The following is a 20,486-nucleotide window of genomic DNA, read 5'->3' on the forward strand; positions in this document are numbered from 1 at the left end:
TATAAGACTGCATCAAGGTGAAAGCTACAATCTCTAAGAGCAAAATGGCACTGACATCCTCACAGAAGGCCTTTGCTTGGGCTCAGTGCACATGAAACAAAACAAATTTCATAGTGTATTCTAGGGAGAACCTGCTGTGATAGAAATCCAAATGGCTAGCAACTCAGCAGCAAAGCGTAGGATTCTTTCTATTTAGTAAATGACAATTTCTATCACATAGTTTTCTCTGGACACTTTTTTTTGTTCGTCCCTTTAAGGGTTTGCAATCATGACAGCTGTGTCTTTGGGTCCTTATGGGTATTTTTGAGCTACTTTCTAAATCCATATTAGGAGCTGAGGCAGCCACTGCAGTAAGAAGAACTTTTCCATTCTTGAGTGGGAAATTCCATGAGATAAAACATTCTTGCATTTTGTCCAGCAGAAATACTGTATTTCCATTGAAAATGCCATACTAATACACTCATTATATTTTTCTAGAAATAAATAGGGCAAAAAACTTCTGACCCTCTGTCTCCCCTTTTTTTCTCCCTCCCCACCCCCCACTCCCCTTCTGCTCTGTTCTTCATCATAGTATGAGGAAGTTGGTCAAAACAAAAATCTAAACACATTTTTTCCCTCCTAATAATAAAGTAATGGATATTCCCTTACTTTTGCCTTGGTGTATCAAAACATACTGAAGGAAAACCATCCTGCTTTCCAAAACTTGATGTGACCATTGATCAGTGTATCCCTATGAGTAAGAAGACAAGAAAATGGGGCAGGAGACCTGCATGGATGAGCAAGAAGCCCCTGGCAAAACTCAATCAGAAGAAAGTACACAGAATGTGGGATAAATGACAGGCCTCTTGGAAGGAATATAGGAATTTTGTCAGAGTATGCAGAGATGCAATGAGGAAGGCTAAAGTCCATTTGGAATTAAATCTGGCAAGGAACATCAAGGACAACAAGAACGGCTTCTCCAAATACATCCATAACAAAAAAATATATATAAATAAAGACCAGGGAAAATGTGAGCCTACTGCAGACTGGGGTGGGTGCCCTCATGATGAAGAATACAGGAAAGACAATTACTGCAAGTCTTCTTTTCTTCAGTCTTTACTGCTAACACTAGCCCTCAGGAATCCCAGACCTTGGAGAAAAGAGAAAGTCTGTAGAAGGGAAAACTTTCCCTCAGTTGAGGATCAGCTTAGAGATCATTTAGGCAAACTCGACACCCACAAATCCATGGTCCCCAATGGGATGAAGGAGTGAGGATGAAGGTCCCCATGAGTGCTGAAGGAGTGAGCAGATGCTACTGCTAGGCCACTCTCCAACATCTTTGAAAGGTCATGGAGAACAGAAGAGGTGCCTGAGGACTGGAGGAAAGCCAAAGTCACTCCAGTCTTCCAAAAGGGCAAGGAAGACTCAGGAAATTACAGGCCAGTCAGCCTCACCTCCATCCCTGGAAAGGTGATGGAACAGCTCATCCTGAAGGTCATCTCTAAGTATGTGAAGGAAAAGAAGGTGGATTACCAAGGAGAAATCAAGCTTAATCAATCTGATAGCCTTCTATGATGGAATGACTGGTTGGATAGATGAAGGGAGAGCAGTGGATGTTGTCTACTTTGACCTCAGCAAGGCTTTCAACACTGTCTCCTACAACATCCTCTTAGGTAAGCTCAGGAAGTGTAGGTTAAATGAGTGGACAGTGAGCGGTGCAGTCTAATTTGAGACCTGTAGCTAATGGTGTCTCCCAATGGTCAGTACTGGGTCCGGTCCTGTTCAATTTATTTGTCAATGTCCTGGAGATGGAACAGAGTGCACCCTCAGCAGGTTTGCTGATGAAACTGGGAGGAGTGTCTGATACACCAGAAGGCTGTGCTGCCATTCAGAGAGACCTGGGCATGCTGGAGAGTTGGGCAGAGAGGAACCTCATGAAGTTTAACAAAGGCAAGAGCAAGTTCCTGCACCTCAGAAGGAATAACCCTATGCACCAGTACGTGGGTTTATGAAAGACAGGTCCTCCTTAACTATCCTAATCTCCTTCTATGACAATATGACCTGCTTAGTAGATGAGGGAAAGGCTGTAGATGTTGTTAACCAGACTTTAGTAAAGCTCTGGTGAGGCCGCACCCCAAGTACTGTGTTCAGTTTTGGGCCCCTCACTACAAGAAGGATGTTGAGGCCTTGGAGCATGTCCAGAGAAGGGCATGAAGCTGGTGAAGGGTCTAGAGAACAAGTCTTATAAGGAATAGCTGAAGGAACTGGAGTTGTTTAGCCTAGAGAAAAGGAGGATCAGGGAAGACCTTACCGCTCTCTACAACTACCTCAAAGGAAGATGTAGAGATGTGGGGGCCAGTTTCTTCTCCCAAGCAACAAGGGATAGGACAAGAAGAAATGGTCTCAAGTTGTACCAGGGGAGGTTCAGGCTGAATATTAGGAACAAATTATTTACTGAAAGGGTTGTGAGATGTTGGAAGAGGCTGTCCAGGGAAGTAGATGAGGGTATATACCTACGGTTATTTAAAAAGCCGTGTAGATGTGATACTTAGGGATATGGTTTAGTGGTAGACCTGATAGTGCTATGTTAACAATTGGGCTTGATGGTTTTGGAGGTCTTTTCCAAACTAAATGATTCTGTGATTCTAAATATGTATAGGGAGGGTGTTGAGAGGATGGGGCCAGACTCTTTTCACTGGTGTCAGGTGACAAGATAAGAAGCAATGGGCATAAACTGAAAACTAGCAAGTTCCATCTCAATATGAGGAAAAACTTTTTTACTCTGAAGATGGGAGAGTGCTGGAACAGACTGCCTGGAGAGGTGGTGGAATCTCCTTCTCTGGAGATATTCAAAACCTGCCTGCATGTGATGCTTTGCAACCTGCCCTATGTAACACTGCTTGAGCAGGTATGTTGGACTAGATGATCTCCAGAGGTTCCTTCCAATCTCAATCAGTCTGATTCTGTGACACTGTGAGAGGAAACATTCCCTAGAAACTTAACTAGCACTAAAATGTTCTTGCCTTGCCCTGTACTTACTCACATCTCAGTCACAGCCACACAGGTGCAAGTTTTAACATCTGTGATCTGACTCCCTCTGAGACTTCCCCTTTACCTCCATGTACTTTGTAAACATGACACGAGAATTACTGCAATATTTTTATTTGGGAAATTAGGGAATTAGAAATTAAGCTGGAGCTGGAGACAGAGCCATTTTGACTAGGATACAAATCAAGTTGAATTCAGCCTTCAGCCAAATTTGGAAAGGAGGTTTAAGGTTCTGCAAGGCAGAATTCCCATATTGTACATATCACTATGTGATATATAGTAGAGGAAGGCTGATTATGTCATTTGATTTTGTTCTGCCAAAGATGTCCTAAACTATAAAATGGTGACAGTAGTACTGCCAACCTCACAGGGCTCCTGTGAGGACAATGAACTGATTTGCAGTGCTCCTACACCAGGCAAATATTAAATGAAGGGTAAGGCAGCCCATCACCACCCTATGGCCTCCTCATATATCAGAGAAGCATACGGGGCTCCTGGCATGCAAATCACTCTCATTTCTAAAATACTGTTGTTACTGATTACCAGCTATTCAAAAGGAGCAAACAACAAGCCAACAATTTTTCCAGCAAAGGCCACGTAAGAAATTCTGGGATCACTAGATACTGGCAAGGGCAATACAAGAAACACAGTATCCCAAGACACATAGGAAGGACTAGGATGGGATCAATTTTATCAGCCAACAAACTTCATACAATTGTCACTACCCACAAACAGGCTGATTATAATATTATTTATACATAGTAAATTAGATTTCCTTTCACCAAGAAGAACAATCTTTGCTCTGCTGCTCTACTCTGGATTGCGAGGAAAGTAGGGAACCATACAAGCCAATAATCACAGATCTTTCCTTATTTTTTTAACCCAAGTCAAAACTGATCTGGCTTCCTCAGATCACTTATCACCTTCAGATCAGAACATAGCCACTATATTAATGCAAGACATAAAAATACCATGCTTACAGTTCTATGTGCAAGTCTAAATTAAATATGGGAAGGGGAAGAAGGGAGTACAGGGCAAATGGATCTAATAAAAGCAGATCAGAACACATTTGGATTACAAACGATTTCAGAAGAAAATCCAGGAGAAAGAAACTGTAAAATGATTCCTCAAACTAACCAATAACTCTAGTATGCCAGCCACAGAGCAAGGACTCAGTGCTCTGTTCAAGCTTTATAGCAAAGGGAAGTATTTTTATGATGTGGAAAGTATTAGGAGGGTAGTAGGTACCACAAACTCCTCAGAAATATTGATATTTTCAAAGCAGTTTCAAACATCCTCTCAGAAGTAACAGTTTTATATGACAGTGCCCCCAAGCTTCTCACTCCCCTCTACTGATATTAATGTCTTGGAATATACATGGAAAAAAATAGACATTTCTACAAGGTATCCTCACAGTTTCTTGAAAAGGACAAACACAAAGAAGGGGCTTTTCAGAAATACCCTATGAGGTTCCCCATTTCTTCCCCCTCCCTGCGTCATGGCAAGAGGAAGGGCAGTTATAATAAATACAGGATTCCCCCAAAAAAACTAAGACAGGCTTTTTTGAAAATGCCATGTACACAAGATTGTTTCCCATTTCTTTCCCCTCTGGTGGTTAGAGTCCAGATTACATAGGCACACCTTATCACTGAAAACAGACAATTAAATATGGGAACGGCTGTCAAGCAAATGGTCTGTGTTCTTGTGAAACCATTTCACCATTCTTCCACAAACAGGAAAATATTTAGCAAGAGGTGTGCAAACTGGGTACAGATGCAAGAGTGTGATTGAAAGGTGGATGTCATCTGCTGACAGCAGATCTAGACATAAAGATTCAGCATGAAAAATATTCCCTTTTTCCTCCAGACTGAGAATTTTCTTCCATTGGCCTAAAATGATTGTTACTTTTATTCTGAAATTTCAAATGTTTTCTATTCACACTTCCAATAACAAACTATCATCTGCAGTCCCATATTTACAGTATTTCTCTGAAAAACTCCTGACCACAGCAAAAATGTTCCCCTGCTTGCTCACATAGACCAAAGCATTTGAGCCATTGGAAAATACAGCAGAGAACAAAACATTCAGCTGTTAAAGCCCACACATCCAGCTAGCTTGTCTGTCCTTCTCTCTAACAGCCTTGCAGAACTTCAGTTCAGTGACATGAGAAACTCCCAAATCTGGGAAGTGGTCAGTCTGCAGAGAAAGTACTTTCCAACTGCTTTGATGTGTTCTGGTGAAACTCTACATTACTCCAAAAGCCGTGGAGACACACACTGCAGTAATATAAGGGATGAAATTTGTCCTGATATTTTTCACCACTAAAATCCTGCATAATCCTCATTTTGAAGACTTAAGTGAGACTTAAGCAGTACATAGCCTCGTACCGGGTCCTCTTTGTGTTGGCACAAATTTCACCCAGGCAAGACAATATTTGCTCAGGTGCAGTACCTTGGGTGAGAGTTAATCCCTTTCATTTCTGACACAATAGTTATTATGTACAATAACTAATAAAAGCCGCTCTCAAGATCGACAACCTACACATTTTCAATTTCCTCTCATGTACTCCTTAGCCTTTCATAAGCTCCTTTGATCCTGTATAGGTGTCAATCTTTGCATGCTTATAGGTCACAAGAAAGTTCATCTCATGTTAATAGCCCAGTCACCTTAGGATGCATTGATTTTAATCCATTTCCATTTCCAAATTTAAATTTACCATCCTGTTTCAGACACTTCATTATTCTCAAAGATGCCAAGTTGCAGGGACTGTGATTTTGCTTGGACTCTGTATTAAAGAGGAAAAAGTCAAGTCAAATATGAAAGCTTCCTTCTTGCCTGGCCTGCTGGGGACGGACATGTGCATATACACTGTCCCCTTCTTTATCAGTGTAAAGCTTGGCTATTTCAGGGAGGGTTTATTTGGGCTCCTAAACCAGGAGCCCGATTTCATGCGACAGTGATCTGAATCATCCAAAATACACAACAGCTCAAAATACAGCTCCTTCACCTCCATCACATTCACATGCTCAGGACCCACTGGGAAATCTGCAATGAGGACTCCATGTCTGGGGAAAGGCAGAGAGGCTGCCTGAAGCAAGGACCCTAGGAGAGCTCAGGGTGCTGCTGATGGTTTCTCCTCACTTCCCCTTTTTCTGTTTCTCCCCATTTCTTCTACTGGAGGAGTAAGATGTCCTGCATAGTTTTTTCCCTTTTCCCCCCCCCCCCCCCCCCCACAAACCACCAATACCAGACCAATGCTCCCAAAATTCTGCATTCTTTGCTTTTTCAAACAGGACCAGATGCTGCCAGTGAGCAAGGCTAGAGGGACTGGACTTAATCTTTTCTGGGAAGGCAAACCTTATAGGATTGTTTGTTTTCATTCTGCTGTAAGACATTCCAGCTAGTGGGAAGTTTCAAGAACTTGTTCCAATGGCTTGTTTCTCCTGCTCTCTCCCATGACAAATTGAAATCAATATTTTTGGATTCTTCTCATTCCCTTAAAGACTCTCTCTTGCCTTCTCCTCCCTCTCCCCCCCCTCCGAGGTCACACAAACTTTGCTTTGGACTCCAAACTATTTTTCACATTACTCATTTTAGGTGTCTGAAAAGCTTCTTACTCATCAGCCCGTAGAAGGAAGTGTTCCTTCCAACCCCCCAGCCCCCACCCCCTTTTTTTTTTTCTTTTAAAGACAAAGAGATACGTATCTCAGCAGCAGAAATGAGATTTCCTTCATGCCATCACAACAAGGTGTCCCCAAACCCCATTTGCTGTTCCCTGCTTGGCACGCAATTGTTGGCTTTGCTTTGAGCCTCATTTTCACTCAGAGCCCCATTTTTCTGGGGAATGAAGAAAAAAGAAAAAAAAAAAAGAAAAAAAAAACTGTGCCAGTCAAGGAAATCTAGGGTAGCTTTTCCGACAGGTGAAGTAACTGCAGAAAATGGTTGTGGAGCTGATTTCTCACCAAACACTGTGTTGCCCATCACTGACTTCTGGTAGCCACCAGCTTAAGCTATGCTCCTAACTAGAGATTAAAAACCCCACAGCCCAGTGTCAGTCTCCAAAGCTCAGCAAGGATTCCTGTCAGCAATGGCTGGAGAAGAGATGAGCCTGTAACACAGGAAGTGGCTTGTGAAGCAAGAAGCAGCCTTCCTCATTTACCAACAGTTCCCTTTTCTGCTTGACCCCTCTCCTGGACCCATTTCAACTAGCCAGGGAATATAACAGTGCAACCCTACCTGTCAGCAGAGAAGCATGTTTGTGCATCTCGCTGTTCTATCTCTACCAGAGCTTGGCTCTTGGATCTCCTCAGGCTCCTGATAACCCCTGATGTTACCACAGCTGTTTGTTTAACATAAACCCATAAAATTCCTGAGGTTACCACATCTCCCTTTTCTCCTGTCCACACCCAGAACCTCCTCTCATCTTCTTACATCCAATAAACAACTCCCTGCGGGGTCCACATTTACTGTGATAACTAACAAGTCCATTAAAACTTCAGCTCTGACACACATTTTATACAGCAGCCTTCAGTGCCCTGATGTCAGGTAAGACTGTGCTGAGGCATTCAGACTTTACCAATAAAATAATATTTGTATTCTCACAATCATTTACTGAAATCTCCAAGAGAGCCATAGCAAGAGCTATGAAGTACTTTTAAGGAAATATATATATTTTTTTTTATTATTATTATTTTTTTTCCCCTATAGAAACTTCAGCAAGTTTAACTTTATTTAGACAGGGTGGAAAGCTTTTCACAAAGAAAAAAAAAAAAGAAAAAGATATTGCTACAAAGCCAGTTTTGTCCAGCTCACCTATTCCTTTGGTTCAGAATGGATCAGATGCAAGTAGCACCATAATCAAGTTTTTCTGGTTTGGACCCTGGGTGGACAGAGTATAGCTGAAATCCAGATGAGCCACATTTTTTACATCAGGTAAGCCAAGATCACATACAGGGCAAAACAAAGCAATTTGCAAATGTCCCTATCTAGGCTGCAGGTCTGAAAAATATGCTGAGCTGCTTGTGCTTGTTTGGAAACACTCTTAAGTCAGCAAGAAGGTCTCTACTTGCTGCATTGCTTCATCCCTACCTGGGACAAGGTCCTGTGCAATTGTTTGTACAGCTGGATAGAGCATTCAGGATGTCTGTTTGAGACGCAAGTCCTAATTCCCCTCCTCTCAGTCACTTGAGAATATATTTTCTGACAGGCTGTATTATACACAGTTTCTTCATTCAGTTTTCTCTGAAGCTGAGATTTTGATAAATGCGTAGGTCTACAATTATACAATGTAATAGTAAAAGAGGATGAAAATACTGGTCAGTCTCTATTAAGAGTTTTTCTTTTAATAAAACAAATATCAGAAAGTGCTTATTTGTACATACCTTTCTGCAAGTCCTCGGCCTGTTTCCCAATCAAAGACAATGTTGCTCATGCAGCAGCAATAAAGCTGTCATACCGCCTTTGGCTGTAACTTGCAATCTGTCCGTATCCAATACTCCACTGAAAAGAAAAGGTACAGACAGGCCCTCAATCTGGATGAATTGACTGGCAAGGGGCTGTGCTACCTCAAGTTCAGCTTCCTTTTTTTCCTTGGCAAATGCATTTAAATCCTCCAATATAGACTTACACCGTTGTATCCAGGTGCCTTACCCACAGAAGCTTCAGAAATTAATCACGCTTTCTCTGCAATCATGGAAACATCACTGATTTAGCATGGAATTACTTTTCAGTTTTTCTCCTCAATTTTTCTACCTTTTCCCACTTCCCACAAATACCTGTCCTGGCTGAAAATACCACATATCGTATTTTACTCTTGCAGAGGATTTTATCTGTGACAGTTAACAAGATTCTGCAAATGATTTTTAAAACTGTTATATCTTTGACATTTCTTAAATTGTTTTACAGACTTTGTTGCTGTTTGGTTATGCTCATAGACACCTGTAAATTCAGTATACTCAGAGATAGTCTCCTGTCCCACACTTTCGCAAACTTCCAGATTTGTGATTCATTTTAGAAAAAAAAAAAGTCACAAAAAAAAAGTACCTTTTTGTTATGTTTCATAGGAGAAATGCAAAACACTTATGAACAAGAACTGCAAAAGAAAATATTGGAGCAGGGAGCTGTGTTTATAAAGTCTTCTTGTCAGTTTAATGTATGCAAAATGAAAGATACTCTATAAAGCCTGTTAATAAAAAATATTCCCAAGCTAAACCAAAGTCAACGGCAGTATTTTTGCTCAACTTTAAACATTATTAGTTTCATAACTAATTATCTCACAATTGCTAATATTTTGCCTTGATGAACTCTGTGCTGCCTCTTCATTATGAAAGTGCTGCAAGGTAATACAGCAGTTACATGACAATGCAAATAGGACCCATTCAATTTGCACAAAAAAAGGTTGCAAGGAGCAATTAGCACTTCATTAATATGATATAAAATGCTAATTTGCCATACATCCCAAGTGACTCAAAACTCCTTTCCATCCATATGTGCAAATAATAGTTAATATGATGCAGTGTGTGTGAATCAGGTTCATGGTGCATTAGCCGGAATCCCTGTGTCAGTTTTCTGTATAATAGCTATTAGTTAATATGAACAGTAGCTCATATTTAACCTATGACAGCAGTGTTAAATGATAAAAGGATCTGCTGGCAGCAATATCTCATAATTCCACCCCTGTAAAGTTCTCCCTTCCTTGCTATCCAGGATGAAGTATTGGGAACTGACTTCTAATCTAATTTATAAAGCAGATTGAAATGAAGTGCTGGTAGCACTCAGCTCGGCTGCTCAGCATTTTGAGAGGCAAGATCATTCCCGGTGACTTGCACAGCTCAGGCATTTGAGCACTCACTGGCAGCTTCTAATGATCAAAGTATTTGACTTAAATAATTGATTTATTTATACCAGTAAAGAAGCTCCAGGGGGTTGTGAATATTATGAGATATAATCACACCACTAGGGAATTAGAGACACTCAGATGTGCCTTGTGCCTGCTAATGCCCTGCGGGTGTGATTAGGATATCACACATCAAAGGAATTTGCTCTAAAATTTTTCATATAATAAATTAATAAAAGTAATTTATTTAAATAATTCCACTGATTTAACGGGACAGATCTGATGCGAGATGCTGTGTGCAATGAACTACTGTGGGTTGATGCAGGACAGAAGAGAAGCCCTGACCATCTCCAGTAGCTGCCACAGCACCAGCAGAATACTCTGGGTAGCAGCCCATGATGAGGTGTTAGCATCACCTCAAAGCTTACTGCCTGCGATGAGCATTCCCAGAGATTTTAGCCAACCTGCATTGTCTGAGATGGAGTAAACAGTGCTCCTTCAATGAATCCTTTCCAGAAGAGAAATGTTGATTACCAGTGACACAGAAGGCAGTACAGCATGCTGGCACAGGCAAGCTCAGCGAGAGTTGAAATACCTCATAGATAACCCAGTCTTCTCTGACCAGGTTATTTGTTCAGGTTTTGAAGAAGAAAAACTGCCTTACCTGTTTATATGGTGTGGCCATCGTAGACTGCAAGTGTTTTACAGTCCTTAATGCACTTTCACCCCAGCATACAAAAACAATAGGGAAATGTCCTTATTTCAATTGCATTCATAAGAAATTGAGTCACACAAGAGACCAACTAAGTTGCTTAAGGGCACACAGAGTCTGTGTCAGACCAGGGAATTAAATTTGAACCGAGTTTCTGTAGTTTGCTTCTATTCCAGAAGTACATGGGCTTTTCCACAAGGACATTACAGAGCACATTACAGCAACAGGCAATTAACATCATGTTATCTTTAACCTCATCTCCTGCAAGGGAAGTATACAGACATTTCAATTCCAGAGGTACAATTCTTTCTTATATCCAGGACTCACAGGGAAGTAATAAGGGCAATGATAGGAAACACAAAGGCAGCCTTTCAGAAAAAGGTTGTGCTTAACCCCTGTGGTTCCTCTTCAGTATGAAGACAGAAAGCAGTATGTGGGGACAAGTTGTGCCTTGGACAAACTAGTACTCCAGGTGAAAAACATGATGGCTGTTCTTGGGTTGCAAAAAGAATGAGTAAATAAGACTTGTTGAAACCACGTCTCTACTCCCCTGGGGTCAGGCATAGCCTGTCTTTAATGCCCTCCAAAGATGTTGCAAAAGAACTCCAAATCAGCAACGCTGTTTAAACAAGTCGTGCAAGTTGTAAGAAAAGAAATCAACAACAGTTATAAATTTATCCAAAAGCACTGTCTCTGTGGCTAAAATTAGAAGGGAAGCGTCTTCAATGGATTTGTTCATGCCTATGGGCAAAAACCTGAGGCTGCGTTCGATTATTCCACACTTAAGTGCCATTCCCATCCTTGTGTATCTGTTCTGATTTTGGCACAAGAAGCATTGTGCATGCCTACTGGGCCTACTATCAGTCTATGTCACAGCAAGAGGTACCCAGAGACATATCACAAATCAGATGTCCATCATATCATACGTGTTTTTATTGCAAGGGTCTGAAGTCAGCTTCAGACACCCCACATCCAAAATTCAGTCTCACTCACTCAGGGAGTTCAAACGAAACTCCTGTCTTGGAATTTCAGGATTTAAATTGAGTCTGGAGTCATGCAGTCCACTACCAATTAGCCTGACAGTGTTACACATAGCATGCTGTGCTGAAAACAAATGTATGCATTTCTCTGTGTTTATAACCTCTCTCTTTCTTTACATCATTCTTCCTACAAGCACATAATAAATACAGTCAATCCTACTAATGTAGTTTTACAGGGGACTTTTTTCTCTCCCCACCTTGGGCATACAGCAGCATTCACTCAATGGGATGTGACATAGGCTCTGTGAGAATGCGGCCGCCACATTTAATAGAGCTGGTTCTGCCCATATTATCTTGTAACGTGACATCTATTTGCCTTGTATTAATTATGTTGCTGTGATTTCTGGGTTAACCCATCCTGATTTAGCTTTGTAGAATCAAAATGAATACAGTTACTGTAAAGAACCAGAAGAACTCAGAAATAGTATTCATATACAGGCCCATTTTTAAAAAGAAGGGTAAGAATTCAGCAAATCACTGACATAACTATGATCATTCGAGACAGTCATGTCACCAACTCTGATCCCACAATTTCAAATTCTTCTTGTTTTCTGTGACTGCCAACTTGAGCTTCAACAGCCACCTGATCTGAGGGAGTCTGATGCTGACTGGGTAATCTCAGAGGTGATGCCAGGCTGGATTATAACACGGTTCAGTAATTCTGATCCTAACACTACCTCAACGTGCATCCCACAGCATGGATGCCTGTTAGTTAAAACTGCAAATACAAGGAGTCTACCCTTGAAGCACACAGTCAAGTTTGCAATTATCCAGTGAAGATCAAGGACTATTAACAACATCAGGTTTTAGAACAGAGGGGTTGGTTTGATTGTTTGTTTTTTAACAGTGTCTGCTCTGTTATCTCTATCAGCTGTGACCTGTGTGTTACTCTCAAGGATAACAACAGCTACAACACCTTGAGCAAACCAGCTTCTTAGGAACCCAGAGAAGTGAATCACTGAGAGACCAGAAAGCACAGACCTTCGATGTCTCAAAGAAAATACTTATTATTGATTGGAGACAAAACTTGAATGTCAAGGAACGTAACAGATGATGCTTATAAATATGCCAGAATGTTCCATGATTATAAGTATTATTTATTTCTATATATGGAGGTCTGTAAGGGACTATGAAATTCTCTTTACTTGCATGCAGTGGTGCCCTTGGCTTTAGCTAAAGGGTGGCTAGAATTTCTCAAAACAACCCCAACAGAGCAATGGGGAGCATGGAGGGACCTTGTGTCTACTATTAGCGTAACAACAGCATGCCAACTGGCAAACCATAGCTAAGCACAGAGGAAGGAACATAACTGCATGCCAGTGCAGGCATGTGAATCACAGGACAAAGGTGACTAAAGAGTAGCTTTTGTGAGCAGGATCTGGCCTTGCAGGCTTGGCCATAGCAAACCAGGGATGGTAGTGACTAACACATGGCTCTGATGAGCAAAACCACAGAGACAGCCCAGGAACAAGAAGGAAGGTCAAGGCTTGGGGTGATAGTGCATCATTTTCCCAAGGATACAAACGTGTGATATTTGCATAAACTGAATATCTGGCTTGCCCCATCTTCATCCTCCATTGCAGTAATTCAGTCTGAAGGTAACAGATAAATGAATCATCATGCCAACTCACACCCAAGTGAAAGATGCCAAGTAAAATCTAGGGTTGAAAAGGAGGAATATCAGGGCATAGGAAGCCAACAGAAAGCCCAGCAAGGCCAGGGGTCTTTGGAGATGAGAGGCATTAGGGCAGATCTCTGATGGGTGGTTTCCCCTTATCCAGAAAGCCACCCGCCTTGCAGCCTCTCACACCACCTGAATTCAGTTAGAAGCTACTCTACTTCATCCCAGTGCTGGTGTCCCAGGCATTGTGAAATCTTAGTGCTGGCAGTGTTTGCAGCTGTAGGAAATAAGATATAAACTCTAGTGTCATCAGTACACTGCTGACAATGGAGCCTGGTAACCCTATCACCAGCTAGGGCCTGAAGGAACAGAAAGAAAAAAAAAAGAAAAAAAAAAAAAAAAGGCAGTTAAATAAACCACAGACTTGGTGATCAGCAACAGACCTGCCTGTTCATTCTGCCTGGAAAGGAAATTCCCTCCTTTTGAGCTGGCTGCTAATGTGCCACTCTCCTCCAAAAATGTGTGACATAACATGGCATTGTCCTCCTGAAACAGCCAGGCTTCTCAGCAAAAGTTTCAAATTTGGGACTTCAGTTAGATTATTAAATCCACACTTACTCTCCTGGAAAAAGGCACTCGGGGGCTTTGAAAGTTGAGAAGTATGAAAGAGAAAGTGCCAACATGAGGCACAGCAGCTTGAAAGTGTCACTCCATGTACTGATCTCCTGGTCTAGCCACCCCATAGTCATGGAGGGAGGTACCCTACCTTGCATGGCTGCTTCGTCCAGACTTTGTGGGCCACATGGACCTTCTTTTTGAGAAGAGGTTCTGTGAATCAAATGAAAAAAAACGTTAACTGCAGGGCCAAATTCAGTCTGTGGTATACACTTGTAGAGATAGAGCCAGTACCATCCTGGGAGGAACTGAGTGACATATTTCTACATGAAGTAGAAAGAATAACACTTATCTTTTTAGAACTTTATATTGCTCCTGATAAAATCAGTAGGAAATTTGTCTTTGGTTTCAAAGGGAGTAGAAGCTGTACTATAAATTTTAAATAGAGTTTGCAAGGTATTTTTTTTAATCTTGCCTTCTTCCAGAAAGTTACAAAATGTGAACAGCTTCTTTGCAACTAATGAAAACAAATGTAGAACTCATTACTTCTTAGCACCCATTGTACATGACAGAAGCACTATGTTTTTTTTTTTTAAAGTGCACTCCCTGTTTGATGAAGAGCTGCAATGATTTTAAGTAAAATGTTTAAACCTAACTCCTCATTACTTGTAGTCCCCCACCCCCCTGCTTGCCTGACAGGCTTGGAGGCTGTGAAAGGAGGAATGTAATGAGTATACATTAATGTTATATACTTTCCACGGTTCTTGTTCTGGTGTGACCAGATTTATGTACAGAGTAGCTTGAATGTAATCCATCAAGATTATACATAGCATTGGTTTCAACATTTCTGCAGGTAGCACAGCCTCCCAATTCTCTTAGCTGTGGTTGTATGAAAGGAACTGAGATGTGGTGACACAATGTTCATTTGTTTTGGTGGCAAGACTCAATTAAAACAACATAACGGGGTTTAAAAAAATACTAATCTGTGAAAAAGTGTGAAAGTGAGTTAAGTAAAACCTTCAAATATTCCCTTGTTCAGGACAAGCTGTGTGGGCTGACAGCTGCTCCCAGGGGAGCGAGAGGTCTTAGAAAAAGCCCTGCTGCGAAAGGACTGGCTGTTAAGGCAAATCCCCACCAGTTGGAGCCCTGAGGAGGGTGAAGCCCAGCTATTGATGCCCAAACACAGAGAAGACATTGTAAAGGAAACATGGGGGATGAGAATGGCAGTGGAGGAAACAAAATCAGGACCATGTCCCACACGGGGGGACAACAAACTTGGGAAAGAAAGAAACTACTTTTTCGCTCAACAGTTTTCAGGAAGAAAGACATGTCCCGTGGTGTTCAAAACACCACCTGGGCAATTAGGGTCACCCCATGCTACTTCTGCTTGAGGCATGGAGGAGAAAACTGTGAAGACTGTGGGTTCTTAAAAAGAAAACATAAGTACAAGGAGCCTTCCTTGCAAGGAAGAATCATTTCAGTTGCTGCCATCATTGATGGACACACACAAAGAGTGACCTGAGTATTTCTATCTTCCCGTTTTCATCATAGGTTTTGCAATAGCCAAGGTTGTTCCCAGAACCCTAGGATCCTAGGGCCTTGTCAGCAGTGGTCCCATTTTCCAAAAAGGATTGAAGTCCAACCAAGTCATGTTTTAAAGTCTTTTCTTTTCACACGCAATCTACAATCACAGGTGTGCTGTAAACTGTTAGAAGTAAGTTTTAGGCAGTCTCAGGCAGGGGTGGGCAAGGGAAAGGAAGAAGGGACACATAAGGAGCTTTGGCTCTGTAGAGTAGCTCAGAGTAGCTTCACAGAGCTAGGATTGATGCAGAGAAGAAAAGCTCTCATTGTTATTATACATTGTCCAGAGCCATAAAAGGATTGAAATAGAGGGCAATAATCATAATAATTTACATTAGAGAGTGCCTTTCTTTGAGGAACTTATAGGTAATTTTACACACCTGCAATTCTGATATGCCATTACACCTCTCTATGTTGTTACACCTATAGCTGTGTCATGGCATAGCATATAGAAACGCTGAAAGTTAAAATGCCGTGCAAGGACACAAAGTCATAGCAGCTACCAGGATCACAAAAGTCCTCCTCCCAGACCTCTCACTGAATAGATCTGTATAGTCAATGCTGTTAAGTGATATGAATATAACGACCAATGAAAAACAGAAACATTGAAGGAAGATTAAACACTAAAGGAAGACAAGGAGTTTCCTTATTTAGCACTGCAATGCTCCAAGTCTCTTGTATACCGTTCCTAAGTTCTTCTAATGCATGAATTGCAGAAGAGCAGAACAAATTGCTGGAGTCCTCCACATGAAAGAATATTTCCCATGTGTGAAGTTGGATTTATTTCCCCAGAATTTTATTCCCCCAGAACCTCTTTCCATGAAATAAATACACTCAGGGAGAGGAATCTATTTGCAACCTCCATCCTTCACAGTGAATTGTCTATGATAAAGGTTGTTCCTACAAAATAGGCAGGGTATTAGCTGTGGAAGTATAATTAAAAGACATCTGTACAGTTCTTGGAATCCTCAAAGAGAAGATGTGGCTAGCAAGACCTGGGACAGCCCATTAGCAGCCTGGTTTTCTCATGACAAACTTTCATGTACACCCCATGGCAGTTTCCATTAAGAGCAGTATTGCATTTGTTTAAATTTGCATTAAGAACAGCAATGCTTTAATTCTTAGAAGACGAAATCATCCCAGCAATTACTTTACAAGACAAGCAACTCTGCCTTCATTTCAAAATAAATAAATAAAAGGAGCTGTGTAGTTCTGGTGTGCACAGAGAGCTGCAGGAACTACATGGAGCTGGCCGCAACGAACCTACCTCAGGAAGGCTGAGGAAACTCACAGCTCTCTGAGATGCACATACTACAGACCTCTAGCTTGAGACACCAAGATAAAGCTGGGAAAGAGGTGTTTTAACATGCTGCTGTTTTAACATGCTGCTTTAACATACTCATAGCTTCTCTTGGACCCCTGTCTCCTGTGCTGGCACATCCATGCTCATGAACTCACAGCAACAAACAGTGAACAGTCCAGCTGATTTGACATTAGGTGGGCCGTTCGTTGGACTTGATGATCTTAAAGGCCTTTTCCAACCTAAATGACTATTATAGAATTAAAACTATGAATTTGCAATGTGGTGCTGCTGTGTAGGAACTCCAGCCGTAGTCCCCAAAGTACCAAGGATACTCTGAACTGCAATAAGTGGGGAAGAACAGATCTGTTTCTGGACTTATGACAGATCATGTCTTGTAGAAGCAGCATATGTGTGTTTCAAATGGTTGTGCTTCTATCAAACAAATCACAAGGAAAGATACAGCAGTGTTTATGTTTTCACAAGCCTCACACAACAAACTAACACCATTTCCAAATAACTGCCCTAGCTGACCACACAGCAGCAAGCACCTCTATTACTGCAAATAAAAAGAGCAGTGCTTTAATATAGGAATAGTTTGCAAATCACAAATTCCCTTTTCCCAGGCCCCAGTTGTTACTTTATTATCACCACCATCTTTAAATCCCAGAGAAGGAGCTAGGGATTTAAAACAGATTATCAACATTATAGCAACATTTATGGAACTTGGATCTAAGCAGAAAAGTTGTAAGAAGGAAGACTTTGGAGGAATTACTGGAAAGTTGGTCTGTGTGCACTGCTGGAATGCTTAATGCTTCTCCAGCTAAGTTTCGGTTTGGTTTTACAAGCATGGCATCCTTTGCACATTAGCACATGGTATATGAAACTTCACCCTGCTTTCCCAAAATAGCAGCTCTAAATGAGTTTCATGGTAGATGTCCTGCTGATCATACATGGGTTTATGAGCAATACAAAGAATCAATAGGATGCTTGCACTCCATGCATCAGCCCAAGTACAAGCACACTGCAGAACGCCTGCCTCATGCCCACACAGCATTATTTGCAGGCTAATGAGCAAGGAGACACAAATATAGTCATACTACAGCTCACGAGTAAGTTGAGCTGAAGTAGTAGCATACAATGGTGGAGGAACTAGGGAGGAAGTGGAAAGGAAAATATGGTAGCATGTCTTCTGCACTCTCCCTTCTTCTACTAAACACATGCAAGGTCCTCTATAAGCCAGCAGTAAGCTTAGGATCCACCTGAGGGCATCATCTTGACACAGCAACACACCATATTCACATGCAGCACTGAAACCCTTAGAAGGGAATATTAATACTTATCCTTCATACTATAAGACTCCTGCTAACAGGACACAGGAGTTAGCTGGAGCAACACAGATCATGAGATGCTAATCTCTGATATAACTAGAACTTCAAGAGCACTAAAGATAAATTTCCCCAGCAAGACAGATCACATTACATCTTATAGAGTTATGGAAAGGCAGCCAACATACTGTGATCCCCATTCCTACTATATGATCAAGCACATCCTACTCTTTTGTTCAAAATATCTCTGTTTTGTTGCGTGACAAGAAACCCACACAACCAGAGAGGAAACTGCAATGACAAGAGTCACCTCAGCCCATGACTGGGTTGGAGGTGTGTCCATCACACAACTGAGAGTGATCCTAATACGTGACTAGAGCAGAAGCATCCCAAGCATGTGGTTCCAAGTTCATGAGCCCTCACATCACAGAGTCCAACATTCATACAAGAGAAGCCATCACACGTGACAATTGGACAACAAGGAGTGTCCCACCAAAAAAATAAATAAATGGGCAGCCTGCAAATCACTCCCTGCCTTACAGCTCCAGGGACTTTGAGGAAGCAGGTCTTGAGCTGGATGAATTAATGCCAGGTCTGGATATAACTTGTAAGACCTTAAATTGTGCAAACCTACTACAGAGGCAAAAAGGAGGGGAAGTATTGCATATATTGCATAGTTTCTAAGTTCTTCCCCACCCAAAGAAGCTCAGTAAGGTGAACGGCTGCATTGCCAGCAATTTTCTCCTACAATGTCTATTTCCCAGGAGGCAGGGACCAGGCCTAGTTAAAATAATCAGGTCCCAGATCACAACATCTTGCCCTCCTTTCTGCACCAGGAGTACCATTATGCTGGTATGCATTGCTCAGCCTCTCACTATCACACATACAATTAAGTTCAGCTTCTAAAAGCCCTACCTGTAATTGGAGCCAGCTGCAACCTTTCTGACACATACTAATTGCCAGTAATGATTTAAGTGCAGTAAATTCACATGCTGCAATTGTTTTAAATAAGGGAATCTCTCATAGCTTTTCCCTGAGAAAAATCTGTTAATCTTTGCTGCTGACTTATCAAATCCTCGAGTCACCTGTTTGCCATCATTTTCATGAGCTGATAACGTGTTTATTAGAGCCATAATATGCAGGTGGAAGCGTAAAGGTCTCATTTGGTGGAGTATGAATTCTGTCTAATATATCTGCATGGAAAAACTTGGTTTTACCATTCAGCTGTGCTTTTGCAAAGAATAAAATCCAAAATAGTATCTTTTATTCTTTTCAAATAGAGAATTAGCTTTTCTAAGCTCAGTACATATCCCAAAATACCTTTTGGATGAGCATGACAGATTGTTTTTTGTTAAGCCCAAGATATCACTTCCTATGGTGAATGCATGTAGTCCTAGATAATTTCAGCTTAATTGTATTCCCCTTTTAATTACATATATATATATATAAGCAAGTTCTACAAAGAAATATATGCCATGTTGATTCTACAAGGCTGGCTTAAGAGTTCTTCCCACAAACTATTTTAATTTCCTACAGAAGGTACCTGAGATATTGCAAACAATACATTTTGGGCAAAATTAACCTAGTATCTCCCTGAAATATTCAATCTCCTTTCTGAGTAGTGGAAGATTTTTTCTTCTGGGTGGGAGATATTTTTGGTTGTGGTGGGTTTTGGGTTTTTTTTTTTGGGGGGGGGGGAGGAGGAGGAGGAGGAAGAGGGAAGGGTGTTTGTTTAATTTTTAAGGCATGCTTGTAAAATTACAGCAGTTTGAAAATGAATGCGCAAGGTTTGTCAGTCTACTTTTTCCACCAGTAAGCTACTTAGAGTGGACAATCACATAGCAAATGGGTTCTGCTGCAGCTGAGTTCACTGGCTCTTCAGCTGGTTTATCTGTGTGACTACATGACCTCAGCTCCTAGGGGAATGCATATGAAAAACTAGCCTTAAATGAATGTTGTCATGTCTAAGACCAGGAGAATAAATACACTGTTCCAAAATAAAAACGATGCCGGTTGCATTACAGTAAGGAACCATTCCATTGCTCACGAGTATAGTGAAGGAAACAACTGTCTAATTCTTATTGTCAATTTTTTATTTTTTTTAATCGGAATATTGAAATTATCTTCCCATTTCAGGACGCATATCAATAAGACTTACTATATGCCACTGCCATCACAGACTCCACAGTTTCCTTTTTTGTTTTAGAAATGTCCTTAATTCTTGTCTGTGTCAAGTAGGTGAGGGCATGGACAGACAGAACCTACAGCAAACCATGAACAACCACATACAGTGTGGGGCTTACCCCAGGTATTTACTATCTCCAGAAACATGTTCAAAACCCTTGCCTGTGAGACTTTAGGATCCTCCTGCTTCTATCACCGGGCATTAACAGCAGGGGAAATGTATGGGCCAAAACGTGAAGCAAG

General features: G+C 41.3%; 1 long non-coding RNA gene across 1 annotated transcript in view; it reads right to left on the minus strand.

Moving 5' to 3' along the window:
- Positions 1–18,919, minus strand: part of LOC137853087 (uncharacterized) — a 32,502-nt gene extending 13,583 nt beyond the window's left edge. The window contains exons 1-3 of the long non-coding RNA XR_011094229.1: positions 18,600–18,919; positions 14,002–14,063; positions 8,409–8,526 (exon numbers count right to left, since the gene is read on the minus strand). This is a non-coding gene — a long non-coding RNA (uncharacterized lncRNA). The remainder of the gene's footprint in view (positions 1–8,408; positions 8,527–14,001; positions 14,064–18,599) is intronic.
- Positions 18,920–20,486: the final 1,567 nt, after the last annotated feature.

This window comes from Anas acuta, chromosome 3 (assembly GCF_963932015.1).
Source record: "Anas acuta chromosome 3, bAnaAcu1.1, whole genome shotgun sequence".
NCBI lineage: Eukaryota > Metazoa > Chordata > Aves > Anseriformes > Anatidae > Anas > Anas acuta.